Genomic DNA, 16,010 nt, shown 5'->3' with positions numbered 1-16,010 from the left:
AGGCATGGACTCTACAAGGTGTACACTGAGTACACAAAACATTAAAAACACCTGCTCTGACTTATCAGGTGAAAGCTATGCTCCCTTGATGTCACCTGTTAAATTGATTTCAAATCAGTGTAAATTAATGGAAGTAGACAGGTTACAGAAGGATTATTAAGCCTTGAGACAATTCAGACATGGATTGTGTGCCATTTGGAGGGTGAATGGGCAACTGGGTATGGTAGTAGATGCCTGCCGAGTGGCGCAGTGGTCGAAGGTACTGTATGGCAGTGTTAGCTGTGCCACTAGAGATTCTGGGTTCGAGTCCAGGTTCTGTCTCAGGCAACCGCGAGACCCATGGGGTGGCGCACAATTGACCAAGCCTCGTCCAGGTTAGGGGAGGCAGGGATGTCCATGTCCCATCGCGCACTAGTCACTCCTGTGGCGGGCCGGGTGCAGTGCACGCTGACACGGTTGCCAGGTGCAGGCTGGCTTCTGGGTTAAGTGGGCATTGTGTCAAGAAGCAGTGCGGCTTGGTTGGGTTGTGTTTCGGAGGAAGCGAGGCTCTCAACCATCGCCTCTCTCGAGTCCGTACGAGAGTTGCAGCGATGAGACAAGACTAACTACCAAATGGATACCATGAAATTGGGGAGAAAAAGTGGTCAAAACCACACACAAAAAAGAACTGCAACGCTGCTGGGTTTTTCACACTCAACAGTTTCCCGTGTGCATCAATTGTCCAACACCTAAAGGACAACCAGCCACAACATGGGCCAGCATCCCTGTGGAACGCTTTCGACACCTTGTAGAGTCCATGCCCCAAAGAATTGAGGCTGTTCTGAGTGCAACTCAATATTAGGAAGTTGTTCCAAATGTTTGGTATACTCAGTGTTTATATGCACATACTGAACAAAAATATAAATACAACATGTAAAGTATTGGTCCATGTTTCATGAGCTGAAAGATCCCAGACATTTCCATACGCACTAAAAGCTTATTTCTCTCAAATGTTGTACACAAATTTGTTTACATCTCTGTTAATGAGGATTTCTACTTTGACAAGATCACCTGACAGGTGTGGCATATCAAGAAGCTGATTAACCAGCATGATCATTACACAGGTGCATCTTGTGCTGGGGACACTAAAAGGCCCCTCTAAAATGTGCAGCTTTGTCACACAACACAATGCCACAGATGCAAGTTGAGGGAGCGTCCAATCGGCATGCTGGCTACAGGAATATCCACAAGAGCTGTTGCCAGAGAATTTAATGTACATTTCTCTACCATAAGTCACCTCTGTCATTTTAGGCAATTCGCAGAACGTCCAACCGGCCTCACAATTGCAGACCACGTGTAACCACGTCGAGTGGGCGAAATGTTTGCTGATGTAAACTTTGTGAACAGAGTGCCCCATGATGGCGGTGGGGTTATGGTATGGGCAGGCATAAGCTACAGACAATGGACATCATTTTATCAATGGTAATTTGAATACACAGAGATACCATGACAAGAACCTGAGGCCCATTGTCGTGCCATTCATCCGCTGCCATCACTTCATTTTTTTCAGCATGATAATGCATGCCCCGATGTTGCAAGGATCTGTACACAATTTCTGGAAGCTGAAAATGTCCCAGTTCTGCCATGGCCTGCATACTCAGACATGTCACCCATTGAGCATATTTGGGATGCTCTGATATACAACTTCGCACAGTCATTGAAGAGGAGTGGGACAACATTCCACAGGCCACAATCAACAGCCTGATCAACTCTACGCGAAGGAGATGTCGCAATGCATGAGGCAAATGGTGGTCACATCCAATAGTGACTGGTTTTCTGATCCCCACCCTTTCCTTTTTTTTTTTTAAGGTATCTGTGACCAACATATGTATATCTGTATTCCCAGTCATGTGAAATCTATATATTAGGGCCTAATTATTTTTATTTTTTACATTTTCTGATTTCCTTACATGAACTGTAACTCATTCAAATCTTTGAAATTGTTGCATGTTGCGTTTATATTTTTGTTTAGTGTATATGAGAGAGAAATATACAGAGATACTGAAAAAGGGAGAGAAAAAGAGAGCGAGAAGAAGAAAGACCCCTAGAGTGACATACAGCCTCCTCACCTGTCGTAGTGGATGATGAGTGAGATAGCCTCGAACAGGATGGCGTTCTTGGCGTTGGAGTGCTGCACCTTTTTGGACTTGGGTGGTTCCTGGGCCTTGTTCAGGATGGTCTCCAGACACTCCACCAGGCGGCCCTTCACGGCGCCATCCTCTGGCGGGGGGTAGCACTGCAGCAGGCGCAGCAGTTTACAGGACAGCCACGGGGCCGGGACAAAGTAGTAGGTGTAGTCCTGCAGGTCAGTGGAGGCTGACGACACAATCTGGAGGAGAAAGGGAGGAGATGGGTTGAAATCCAGGGGATAGAGACAATGAGGCAAAGGGAGGATGGATCGCTGGACTGACATACATGATTTTATAGGTATACATGCACACGTGCGCAGACACACACACACCCTGCTCAGACGAGAAACAGCCAGGGACACACAGGTTTTGAACTCATCTGGGTTCTTCGAGCTGAGACAGGTGATGAGGGAGATGGCTGCTGTGACAACACCCTGCGAGAGAGAGACACACGCTCATCATCAGAAACAACAGTAACACCTAAAAGGCATAAACCTCAACCTTACAGTCTCAATGAAGTCAGTAGTTACGTTTCAATATCCATACCAGCGTACCACTTAAAAAAACATATGCAATGCCTTGCTTCATACGAAGAAAGCACCCTGAGAGGGGATGTCAGCAAACGGATGCATACGGTTTTCAGGGGAAATGGAAAAGTGCCTGTAACCCAACTTCTGCTTTTGGACATTAACAAGGCGACACTCCATCTAACTCCTCCACATTTTCTGGATTGTTTGAACAGTGCAGAAGAACCTCCCCTGACATTTATTTTTTTCTCATCAAGACCAGAGGCATCTATTTTCAGGCATTTATGCCTGCTATGTTAGGTTACTCTGGCTTAGTTTGGAAAAAATCTGAATTGGGCTGCCTGTGTAAACACATTCTAGACTAGTGTGGATATTGTAACAGAGCTATTTAGCTAGCACACCTACGGCCTGGAAGATAAATGCACTAGCACACCTGATTCAACCTGATAAATCAGGGGTGTATTCCTTAGTGTAGCAAACCGCTTTACAATGGAAAACGTTTTGAAACGAACGCAAATGTTTCTAATTAGACAATTCAGTTTAGTCGCTCTCCGTCTTCATTGTTTGCTTCCTAGGTGAATACACCCCAGGTGTGCTAGTGTTGGGCTGGATCAGAAATGTATGGCCTGTCTCTCACCATGTGCTGGTCGTTGAGGAGGTGCACCACCCGGGAGGTCCACTCCCCCATCAGAACCAGGTCTGGGGAGGCCTTGTACAGACGCAGAAGACACAGGGCAGCAGACTGCTTCACACTGTCCATGGTGTCCCTGGCAATCACATCACAAATAACACAATGCTCACTATAAAGGGCTACCAGTCTCCAACATCTCTAGTCCTGGAAAGATATTGTCTGTGCCGCAAATTTTGTTTAATCATGCTGTTATAGCAAATTAATACAAAGAAAATCATGTCCTCAGTCCCCCTACCCCATTTGCTTCTCCGGTCTCCTCACCCTCCCTTCCACTACCCCCCTCTCCTTTTCCCCTTCTCCATCCCCTCCATTCTTACCCGGCCACCAGAATGCGTGGTATCTCTCCAGCGAAGGCCTCGGCCATCTCGCGGCTGCCCACGTTGGCGATGCAGTGCAGGGCCAGGCACATGAAGGTGGGGTTGCGGCTAGACAAGTCATTCTTGATGGCGTTGTTGATGAGGCGGATCAACTCGCTGTTGCTGTTCACCAGCACCGAGATGAACAGGTAGCCCTGGGAGGGGAGCGAGAGAGGGAAGAGAGAGATCAGTCAATCATATTTTATGGAAAATTCCTAAAAGAAAGAAACCTTGAGAGGAACCAGTAGGGAGTGATGGCAGGGTTCATTACCTCCCTGCTGTTCGTCTGTGTCACTTTCATGTGGCTGAGACTCAGAGAGACGGAGTAGGCCATCATTACGATGCAGTCTCACCACCTGAATCGTGGCTGCCTGCCACTTCCTCTCACATCATATTCCTTCCATAACACACTCATTACTGTATACAGTGTATTCAGAATGTATTCAGACCCCTTTACTCTTTCCACACTTTTTGTTACAGCCCTATTCTAAAATGGATAAAAAAGAAAAAAAAGAAACCCTCAGCAATCTACACACAATACCCATAATGAAAGTGAAAAACAGTTTCTTTTTACAAATGTAGTAAAAAAAACTGAAATACCTACATAAGACCCTTTGCAGACACGAAATAGAGCAAAGGTGCATCCTGTATTAATTTATCATCTTGAGATGTTTCTACAACTTGACTGGGAATGGGAATGTTTTTCAGTGGCAGGGACTGGGAAACTAGTCAGGATCGAAAGAAAGATGAATGGAGCGAAGTAGAGAGAGATCCTTGACGGAAATTCAGGACGTTCATGACCTCAGACTTGGGAGAAGGTTCGCCTTCCAACAGGACAACGACCCTAAGCACATAGCCAGGACAACGTAGGAGTGGCTTCAGGAGAAGTCTCAATGTCCTTGAGGGCCCAGCCAGAGCCTTGACTTGAACCGGATCAAACATCTCTGGAGAGACCTGAAAATAGCTGTGCAGCAACGCTCCCCCTCCAACCTGACAGAGATTGAGAGGATCTACAGAGGAGAATGGGAGGAACTATCCAAATACAGGTGGGCCAAACTCGATGCTGTAATCGCTGCCAAAGATGCTTCAAAAAAGTACTGAGTAAAGGGTCTGAATACTTATGTAAATGTCATGTGTACTTACATTTTCCCAAAACCTCTTTCGATTTGACATTAATGGGATATTGTGTGTAGACAAAACATAACAAAATGTGAAAGATAACATTTGGGAACAAATTGATTGTAATAGGTAAAAATACTTTATTCTATCTATTCACCCATCTATCCATTCCCCATCCCTCTCTTCATTAGCCAGACATCCTCTCCTCAGACAGAAAACACTCTCAGCCATTACACAGCAGAATAAGCTGCAAATAAGCTGTTGAGCAGTAGCATAGAAAGACAGGCCCCAGAATGTTTGGAGTGTATTGTGACTGTAGGCTAATGTACTCTAATGCTAAATAGGGTCCTGACTGAGTGAATTCCTATGCTGTTAGGGGGCCTAATGCTCGTCTCCTGTGTCTCTATGGCTATGTCCCAATTCTCCACTATTTTCCAGAAATGAGCACTTGCACACTCCTCGTCATGGATTTAAAAGCTTGGAATTGGTGTAAGAATTGGCTGGAGGGGAGTTTCCACCACTGTCAAATCCATGTGAGAATGTATGCAATTGAACACTTCGGGAGAAGGATAGCGAATTGGGACTTGTTTCTAATGCTGTCAAGGGGAGTGATCCCAAAGCCATAATGGCTAGCAGAGTCATATTTAGAGAGAGAATCCAATGAATTGATCAATTTAATATTCAAAAAGGCACAAACATAGCAGAACTCTATGGCTCTGACAGCTAGTAGCCTCCCACTTAATGTACATTGCTGCCACTTAATGTACATTCTACTTTGATGGGGGTGAGAAAGATCGATAGCAATTCATTTGTAGTGATTGCTATCACAGGCATACAAAAAATGACAGCGTGTTAGGGGCCTACGTACAGTGCCTTGCAAAAGTATTCACCCCCCTTAATTTATTTTGATTTCATGTAATGGACATACAGAATATAGTCCAAATTGGTGAAGTGAAAAAAATTACTTGTTTCAAAAAATGATAAATAAAAAAATGAAGTGGTGTGTGCATACAGTGAGCACCATAATTCATTGGACAGTGAGCATTTTTTTTGTTATTTTGGTTCTGTATTCTAGCACTTTGAGTTTAAAAGGAAACAATGGCAATGAGGGTCAAGTGCAGCTTTAATTTGAGGGTATTTTAATACATATCGGATGAACCGTTTAGAAATGACAGCAACTTTTGTGGTTTTACATGGTCCCCCCATTTTAAGGTACAATAAGCATTTGTTGAATTGTCTTCACAGCTGTGTGTCGTTAGGCAGGTGTATTCATTTGTGTCGTTAGTGAATGCAGGAGAGCTGATGATGAATAGTATGGATTCTAGACTTTGCTATTGCCTTTGGAGGTTGTTGTTGGGGTGTGACAATGAGGAATGAGGAAGACAGCCGTGTCGGTGCAAATGAAGCTGGCCGACATAAGGCTCAGAAATGAAAATCAATCAATCAGGAATATTGCAAAAACCCTGGGCATGCCCAAGTCACCGGTGAACTCAATTATGTCAAAAGACCCGGTAGACTGAGGAAGACCACTGTAGTGGATGACCGGAGAATACGCTCTATGGTGAAGAACCCCCCTCTGACAACAGCCCAACAGATCAAAAACACTATCCTCGATGCAGGTGCAGATGTGTCAAAGTCTACCATACGTAGAAGACTACACCAGCAGGACTACAGTGGGTACACTACAAGATGCAAACCACTGATAAGCCTTAAGAACAGAAAGGCATTTCATCATTAAGACCTTCAGGAAATAATGTCTGGAGGGTGAAAATGCAAAAACATTCTCTTTTGCTCAGAGTATTATTTATATCACCTCCCCTGTCTGATATCTTAACTTTCTCTATGCCACAAAATCTAATGGTAGAAATGTAATATTTTTGTCATTAAAATGTACTGCGACTGGATAATCCCTGTTGTTTCTCCTGATTGAACTTTTATGTTCACTAATTCTCTGTTTGAGAGAGCAGGAGGTTTTACCGACATAGCAGAGCCCACATGGACATTTATTAATGTAAATAACATGGGTGGTAGAACACGTAATGATGTCATTTTTTGGAACAGTTGTCCTGTGTGTGGTTGGCAGAAATATTCACACTTCATCATATTGTTGCACTGTGTGCATCCTCTGCATTTATAGCTACCATTTGGTAGCTTGACACCAGGCCATCCACCAAAAGTCGTCGCCTCACTGCGTGCAGATGCACTCACACCTGCCTGCTGCCATTCCTGAGCAAGGTCTGTACTGGTGATGCCCCGATCCCACAACTGAATCAACTTTAGGAGATGGTCCTGGCACTTGCTGGACTTTGGGCACCCCGAAGCCTTCTAAACAACAATTGAACCGCTCTCCTTGAAGTTCTTGATGATGGGATAAATGGTTGATTTAGGTGCAATCTTACTGGCAGCAATATCCTTGCCTGTGAAGCCCTTTTTGTGCAATGCAATGATGATGGCACGTGTTTCCTTGCAGGTAACTATGGTTTTTACAGAGGAAGAACAATGATTCCGAGCACCATCCTCCTTTTGAAGCTTTCAGTATGTTATTCAAACTCAATCAGCATGACAGAGTGATCTCCAGCCTTGTCCTCGTCAACACTTACACCTGTGTTAACGAGAGAATCACTTACATGATGTCAGCTGGTCCTTTTGTGGCAGGGCTGAAATGCAGTGGAAATGTTTTTTTTTGCAGTTCATTTGTATGGCGAAGAGGAACATTGCAATGAATTGCAATTCATCTGATCACTCTTCAAACGCAAACTGCCATCATACAAACTGAGGCAGCAGACTGAAAATTAATATTTGTATCATTCTCAAAACTTTTGGCAACGACTGTACATATGTGGATATCAAAATATGTTTTAATTTCAACGGTTTTCTGCAAGGGTGCCAATATTGTTGGCCACGACTGTATATAGGCTATTTCAAATCATATTGAAATCAATTGAGTTCTATTTTGCGACAAGGCTACTGTCTAATTTTAAGTCTCAATGTGTTTCATGTGACCAATCTGTGATTTAGTGCATCATTATTTGGTAAGCATAATTAAGTGCCTCATAGCCTACTTGCAGTCATACAGTTGAAGCCAGAAGTTTACATGCATCTTAGCCAAATACATTTAAACTCAGTTTCACAATTCCTGACATTTAATCCTAGTGAAGATTCCCTGTTTTAGGTCAGTTAGGAACCCCACTTTATTTTAAATGATTGAAATGTCAGAATATTAGTAGAGAGAATGATATATTTCAGCTTTTATTTCTTTCATCACATTCCCAATGGGTCAGAAGTTTGCATACACTCAATTAGTATTTGGTAGCATTGCTTTTACATTGTTTAACTTGGGTCGAACGTGTCGGGTAGCCTTCCACAAGCTTCCCACAATAAGTTGGGTGAATTTTGGCTCATTCCTCCTGACAGAGCTGGTGTAACCGAGTCAGATTTGTAGGCCTCCATGCTCACACAGGCTTTATCAGTTCTGCCCACAAATGTTCTATAGGATTGAGGTCAGGGCCTTGTGATGGCCACTCCAATACCTTGATTTTGTTGTCCTTAAGCCATTTTGCCACAACTTTGGAAGTATGCTTGGGTTCATTGTCCATTTGGAAGACCCATTTGCGACCAAGCTTTAACTTCCCGACTGATGTCTATGTGAATATATTGAAGCCATCTCAATTTTCCTTCCTCATGATGCCATCTATTTTGTGAAGTGCACCAGTCCCTCCTGCAGCAAAGCACCCCCACAACATGATGCTGCCACCCCCGTGCTTCAGGGTTGGGATGGTGTTCTTCAGCTTGCAAACCTCCCCCTTTTCCCTCCAAACATAATGATGGTCATTATGGCCAAACATTTCTATTTTTGTTTCATCAGACCAGAGGACATTTCTCCAAAATGTACAATCTTTGTCTCCATGTGAAGTTGCAAACCGTAGTCTGGCTTTTATATGGCGGTTTTGGAGCAGTGGCTTCTTCCTTGCTGAGCGGCCTTTCAGGTTAGTTTGATATAAGACTCATTTTACTGTGGATATTAGATACTTTTGCATCTGTTTCCTCCAGCATCTTCACAAGGTCCTTTGCTGTTGTTCTGGGATTGATTTGCACTTTTAGCACCAAAATACATTCATCTCTAGAAGACAGAACGAGTCTCCTTCCTGAGCGGTATGACGGCTGCATGGTCCCATGGTGTTTATACTTGCGTACTATTGTTTGTACAGATGAACGTGGTACCTTCAGGTGTTTGGAAATTGCTCCCAATGATGAACCAGACTTCTGAGGTCTTGGCAGATTTCTTTCCCAATGATGTCAGGCAAAGAGGCACTGAGTTTGAAGGAAGGCCTTGAAATACATCCACACCTCCAATTGACTCAAATGATGTCAATTAGCAAAACAATCAAATTAAATTAAAAGAGCATAGCGCTGCTTTTCCTTCGATCCTATTAGTATCGACACATGGTCTGACAACGCAGTTAGAGAACGTTCTCTATACGTGCTTGTTTGGGAAACACTTAAAAAGTTGGCTTGTAAATAACGATTGCATTTGGTAGGATCATCGTAATGCTTAAGTTACATCGCAACTGGGAAACGAGGCCCACAGCCTTATGGGCCCTGGTCAAAAGTTGCGCACTACAAACGGAAATAGGGTACCGTTTGAGATAGGAATGTGACAAATGGGCAAATTTTCTTAACGTTTACATTTATTTTTTTCTGTTAATCTTTCAGAAAATTCATACAATCCCACATGAATTCACAATGCAGATGGTCTACATCGCGCTTCCCGTTTTTGGTTACTACATGATTCCATGTGTTATGTCATAGTTTTGATGTCTTCACTATTAATCTACAAACCAGAAAATAGTACAAATAAAGAAAAACCCTGGAATGGTGTCAACTTTGACTGGTACTGTATGTAACGGGGAATTGATAGACACTAACAATCAAGGCAAACAATTCACACAATGAAGTTACGAAACAATGAATGTGCATAAATTGGCAGGAGAGAAACGTGCCTTGTGCATTTTAGCCACACTGACCTTCTTGGACTGTGCCATCCATGCGGCCTCTGCAATGGATTAGTATCAGCCTCTGCAATGGATTAGTTCACTGAGATTGGGCGCGAATCAGACAGGTGTCTCGAGTGCCATAACAAAAACATACATATATATATATTTGTTACTGGTCAACTAACAAAACAAGTATCGGTTGACCAACAGCCTATCAACCAAACAATTGACATGTCGACTAATTGGGGTCATCCCTAAAACGTTCACACCCCTAATTTGAGACGTAACTATTGTTTGGTCTTAAGGTGCATTGGAGAGTTCCTCCACCAAATGCTGAAGAGGCATGATATAATAATTTCAATTCTATCCCCCCGAACCTGGGTTGTGTTAGAGTGAATAGATGATATGATTTCTTACTGTAAACAGAGGCTAGTCTTCACAGTATTTTTCTATGTGAACATTCCACAATGTTGTACCCTGCTGAAAGTGCAATGTGGCCTGGTAAAAACACTACGTACCGTATTGCATGCCTTCCTTTTTCCTCAATGAAACCACTAATCTGACATGGCAAGAGTGAATGTGTGGTTTCCACAACATTATCAAGGAAGGAAAGGAAGGAAGGAGGATGCATTTTCAAAGTATTCAAACCAGACCAAAGGCTCCCATTGTGAAAGAGTTTGTACTGAAACAGGCCCCAAAGTATTCAAACCAGACCAAAGGCTCCCATTGTGAAAGAGTTTGTACTGAAACAGGCCCTGTCAGGTCAACCTTTGACCTAAATATTTTTATATACCCCAATAGTCATACAGACATATTTAAGACTACTTATAAGTCTTTGCTCTGGCAATTGAATGTTCCGGAATATCTGAACACAAAAGCAGAGCTTGGCGTTCAAATGAATGACACTAAGTTCAATGATCTGTTGTACTGCAAATATAGACAGACTAGGACCCCAGAATTGGTTTAGTAAATGATTCAGTGCATGTTTTGTATCAACATTGAAAGAACAGTTTAACCTTTTGCGTTTAGGGCACATATGTCAGAGTCAAGGCCCGCGGGCCACATCCGGCCCGCAAGAAGGTTTTTTACGGCCCCTGGGATGATCTTGATTTATTATTAGAACCGGCCCGCAGCAAGCCGGCAGCCCGCAGATCTTTTACACGCACCAATACTACATTTCCCACAATGCAAAGGTGACACCGAGCAGTAGGCTGCTTCATTTCAATATTTAAGTCGTCAGCATCACAGTAAAATTAACTTTCAGATACCCATCAAAAATGGCAAAACGGAAGGTGGATACTGAGAACCGGGGTTTCAAACAAGGTGGGAGTCGGAGTATATGTTCACGAAGGTAGCTGGAAAACCTGTGTGTCTTCTGTGTGGAGAAAGTGTGGCGGTACTGAAAGAGTATAATCTGAGACGACATTATGAAACGAAACACGCGGACAAAAACAAGAATATGGACATGGAACAAAGGCTACAAAAGGCAGAGGAATTAAAACGAGGCCTCAAATCTCGACAGGCTCTGTTCAAAAAAAGCCAAATCACAAGGCCAGGCTGCTGTCAAGGCCAGTTTTATTTTGGCAGAAGAGATCGCTAAACCAGCCCGGCCATTTACGGAGGATTTCATCAAAAACTGCATGATTAAAGGCAGTTTGCCCAGAAAAAAAGGCAACTCTTTTTAAATGTGAGTCTGAGCAGAAACACCATTGCCGAGAGAGTAGACCAGTTGTCCATCAATCTAAAAGAGCAGCTTGTGAAAAAGGGAAAAGATTTTATTGCATATTCCTTGGCTGTGGATGAGAGGACATTTCTGACATTGCCCAGTTGTCAAATCCGAACCGGAGTGGACTCCAACCTAAGCGTGACAGAGGAGTTTTTGGCTTTACGTCCTATGCATGGCACAACTACGGGCATGATTTGTATGAAGAGGTGTCAAGATGTGTAAATGAGATGGAGCTGCCTTGGGAAAAACTCGTGGGTTTGACAACCGACGGAGCACCTGCGATGTGTGGACACAGGAGCGGACTGGTGGCGAAGATACGGGAAAAGATGCAAGAGGAAAACGCGACAGGTGAGCTGACAGCTTATCATTGTATCATACACCAGGAAGCGTTGTGCGGTAAAGCCTTGAAAATGGAGCATGTAATGAGCATCATCACGCGCACAGTTAACTTTATCAGAGCCAAAGGTTTGAATCACCGCCAGTTCAAGGCATTTCTGACGGAGTTAGAAACGGAGCATGTACTGATGGCTAAGCCAGGAAAGGTGCTTCAAAGATGTTTCGAGCTTCGTGAGGAGATTTGTCTGTTCTTGGACAGCAAAGGGAAAGACACAACACAACTCCAGACGAAATGTTTCTGTGTGAAATGGCTTTTCTGTGTGAAGTCATCTGAATGCAATAAACTTGCAGCTGCAGGGTCGGGATCGTGTCATCTCTGATATGTACAGTACAGTGAAGGCATTTAAAACCAAACTGACTCTGTGGAGACGCAGATGCGGAAAGAAAATTTGAGCCACTTTCCCAGCTGCCAGACCATGAAAGAGAAGCTCTCTACCAGTGCGTTCCCGAGCACACAGTTGGCTGATAAAAAGGTATTTGTGGGGACGCCGATGACTTTGAAGCACAAAAAGCAGGTTGGAACTGCTCGGTAACCCATTTGCTGTGACGTGGAAAGCTCACCACCAAACCTCCAAATGGAGTTGATTGATGCAATGATGCACTTTAAGACTGCCCCAGCTTCCATAACGTTGTCTATGTTTGCTCTGGAACAACTGTTTTCTTTTGAATGAACAAAACATCACACAGAAATATCTGAACACCTCCACTCAATTCTGAGGATTTCTTCAGCTCAGAGCCTTACCCGAACATTGATGAACTTGTGGAAAAGATGGGACACCACCAAGTATCACCCTCAACCTCAAACAAGTGAACATTACTGTGCAATCACATATTTAGAGTTTTTACTCAGTTCAAGTTTAAAAGTTAAAATTTAATATTTGATAAACAAAGTGTTGTTTTGATTAATAGATTTTTGCACTTTATTTTTTTGTATTTCAATACAATTATATTTTAAAATAAGTGGATATAGAAAATTGCTATTATTGTTTTTTCAGTAAATTTAGCCCACTTTTGCTAAAATAGAAAATATAGTCTACTGATGGTGCCTTGAATACCGGTTTCTTTCATTTAATGTTCATGTTATGGGGATATTTATATAAAGGAAATTTGTCTTTTGTGTCTGTTGAAAATTAAAGATTACTGCCATAAGAAAATATTGCTTTATTTATCTGATCATATTGTAATATATTTGTTAGGTTTTTTTAGGTTCAATTAGGTTCACTAGACTATATGCGTCATTTAAAAAATTTTCAATGAACATTCGAACAGTCCGGCCCTCGTCTTGTAGCTGATTTTTTTATTTGGCCCTCCGTCCATTTGACTTTGACACCCCTGGTTTAGGGGTGTTTTTGGCAACAAAAAAAACGTACCCATTTGAAACTGCCTATTTCTCAGTCCCAGAAACTAGAATATGCATATAATCAGATTAGGATAGAAAACACTCTAAAGTTTCCAAAACTGTCAAAATATTGTCTGTGAGTATAACAGAACTGATATTGCAGGCGAAAACCTGAGGAAAATCCAATCGGGAAGTGCCTCTGATTTTGAAACCACTCTGTTCCTATGCATGCCTATCCTCCATTTAAAGGGATATCAACCAGATTCCTTTTCTATGGCTTCCCTAAGGTGTCAGTCTTTAGACATAGTTTCAGGCTTTTATTTTGAAAAATTAGCGAGAAAGATCACATTGCGTAAGTGGATAGGTGGGGGCTCTCAGAGTCAGTTTTGTGCAACAGAGTAAAGCGGCCATTGTTTCTCCCGGTCCTTTTGAAAAACCTACACTCCCAGTTGATACATTATCGAATATATATTTTAAAAACAACCTGAGGATTGATTATAAAAAACATTTTCATGTTTCTGTGGACATTATGGATATTATTTGGAATTTGTCTGCGTTGTCATGACCGCTCTTTCCTGTGGATTTCTGAACATATAACGTGACAAACAAACGGAGGTATTTTGGGTATAAAAATAATCTTTATGGAACAAAAGGAAAATTTGTTGTGTAACAGAGTCTCGCGAGTGAAAACCTCAGAAGATCATCAAAGGTAAACGGTTAATTTGATTGCTTTTCTGATTTTCGTGACCAAGCTTCCTGATGCTAACTGTACATAATGCTATGCTAAGTTATCGATAAACTTACAAACGTTTGGATTGCTTTCGCTGTAAAGCATAATTTCAAAATCTGAGACGACAGGTGGATTAACCAAAAGGCTAAGCTGTGTTGTGCAATATTGCACTTGTGATTTCATGAATATGAATATTATTTGTCATATTATTTGACTGTGGCGCTATGCTATTCAGCGGTTGCTGATGACAATTATCCCGCTTAAGGGATGGGTAGCATCAAGAAGTTAAGAGAAAAAGAAAAAGAAAAACAGTGGCAGGCAACCAGTACAAACTACTGACAAAAAACAGACACTGGGATACCATGATACAGACATAGACAATGAGAAATGGAATGCCACAAACTGAAAATACATAGACAACCAAACACAGACAGACATAGCTATAGCACACAGACATTTTTCATTCATACAAAGTTCGGTGCTCTCTCACATACACACTTCACTTACGATCTGTTTCTCTGTGTACTTGTTGGAGCTGAGCAGGTTGACAGCCTCCATGTGTCCAAAGTCGATGTCATGTCCCAGCAGGAAGATGAAGAGCAGCTTGCAGACATACTTCTTCTTACTATAGCCGTCCAGTGCCTTATCCCCCTTGAACTTAGAGCGGATGTTGGCCAGCTCCTTATTGATCCGCTTGATCTCTGCCTCCTTGCTCTTACCTGGGGAAGAAGTGCAGCCCTTTTAGTTTGGATTAACGTTTTAATACTTTATTGCCATACCAACCAAAGATGTAAGGAATTAGATTTAATGCGGCTCTTAAAAAAAGGGACAAAAAGATACACATATACATACCAGGGATCAACATTCAGGTACATTTATTTACTATCAAATGAGAGACAAACTTATCACACAAGTCAGAGTAATACTAAATCTTGAATCACTTATAAGGGAGCAGGTCAACACAACGCACACATATAAAGTGAATCGATTGAGTGCGCTACGATAATGATGGCTGGTCAACGAAACACCCTCAGATGATTCATTGAGAGCCCTGAGACAAAAAGTACAAAAGGTATTTTATAGCCAAGATACACCCCTTTCAACCTACATGACGAACAACAGATGTACAGGTCACAAGGTTTAAGATTTGTATGAAAGACACTTATATTTCACAGCAGACAGTATCTGCTGTAAAAACAGTTATCTTTGTGTAGAGACCAGGGTCTGGGTCTGGGGTCATCTCTCCCTGGTACCATATAGAACAGAAACTGTGCTGCCATCCTGTTAGAAGGTAACAGATTATTTTATTACAATGGTTAAATTGGATTTTCATTGTGTTCAATGGTGTTATTTGCCCCCTAGTGGATGTTTCTGGTACTTATAAAGACAACGCAAACAGGAAGTAGAGAATTCGTTCTGCACACATAGAAGCAGCTACAAACAACACTACGGTGCAGGTCTTTCAGTGTAGTTATTTATTGTCACACTTCAGCCTTGGAAAATATTTGTTTGTAAGTTCGATTCAAGCATTTAGCTAATGATGATAATGATGTTATTGATAAGAGTTGCTTACATATCAATGTTGGTTGGTTGCATTTATTCACAAATTGCAATGCCTTTCATGCATGTCGTTAGCTGTATTACTTTGCTCGTGCGTCATGCAAACGAATTGTAAAATATACAATACTGTAGTTTGTTACTGTTTCTAGTGTAATATGCTTTGTTATTCTACATAGATGGTTGTACATTATTAGAGTAATGAAAGGAGCCAATTACCATATGAGTAACAATTAGCTATATGGTTTGGCATCATGTCAGATGCATGGTACCTTAGCACGTGCTTTGTATTTATGTAACTTCAAATGTTTAATGTACAGCTACAGTATGTCGGTGTGAATTGAATACTAAAGTATATTCTTTTCTGTATTTTGCAGTTTCACAAACATAAACGTTTTCAATATATT

At 42.0% G+C, this 16,010-nt stretch overlaps 1 pseudogene; it reads right to left on the bottom strand.

The window, feature by feature from the left end:
- LOC115145227 (AP-2 complex subunit alpha-2-like) overlaps positions 1-16,010 on the bottom strand; it is a 66,270-nt pseudogene that overhangs the window by 30,121 nt on the left and 20,139 nt on the right.

The sequence above is a fragment of the Oncorhynchus nerka genome, linkage group LG17 (genome assembly GCF_034236695.1).
Source record: "Oncorhynchus nerka isolate Pitt River linkage group LG17, Oner_Uvic_2.0, whole genome shotgun sequence".
NCBI lineage: Eukaryota > Metazoa > Chordata > Actinopteri > Salmoniformes > Salmonidae > Oncorhynchus > Oncorhynchus nerka.
Note: the sequence above shows the minus strand (reverse complement) of the source record. Positions and strands in the feature narration are given on the sequence as shown.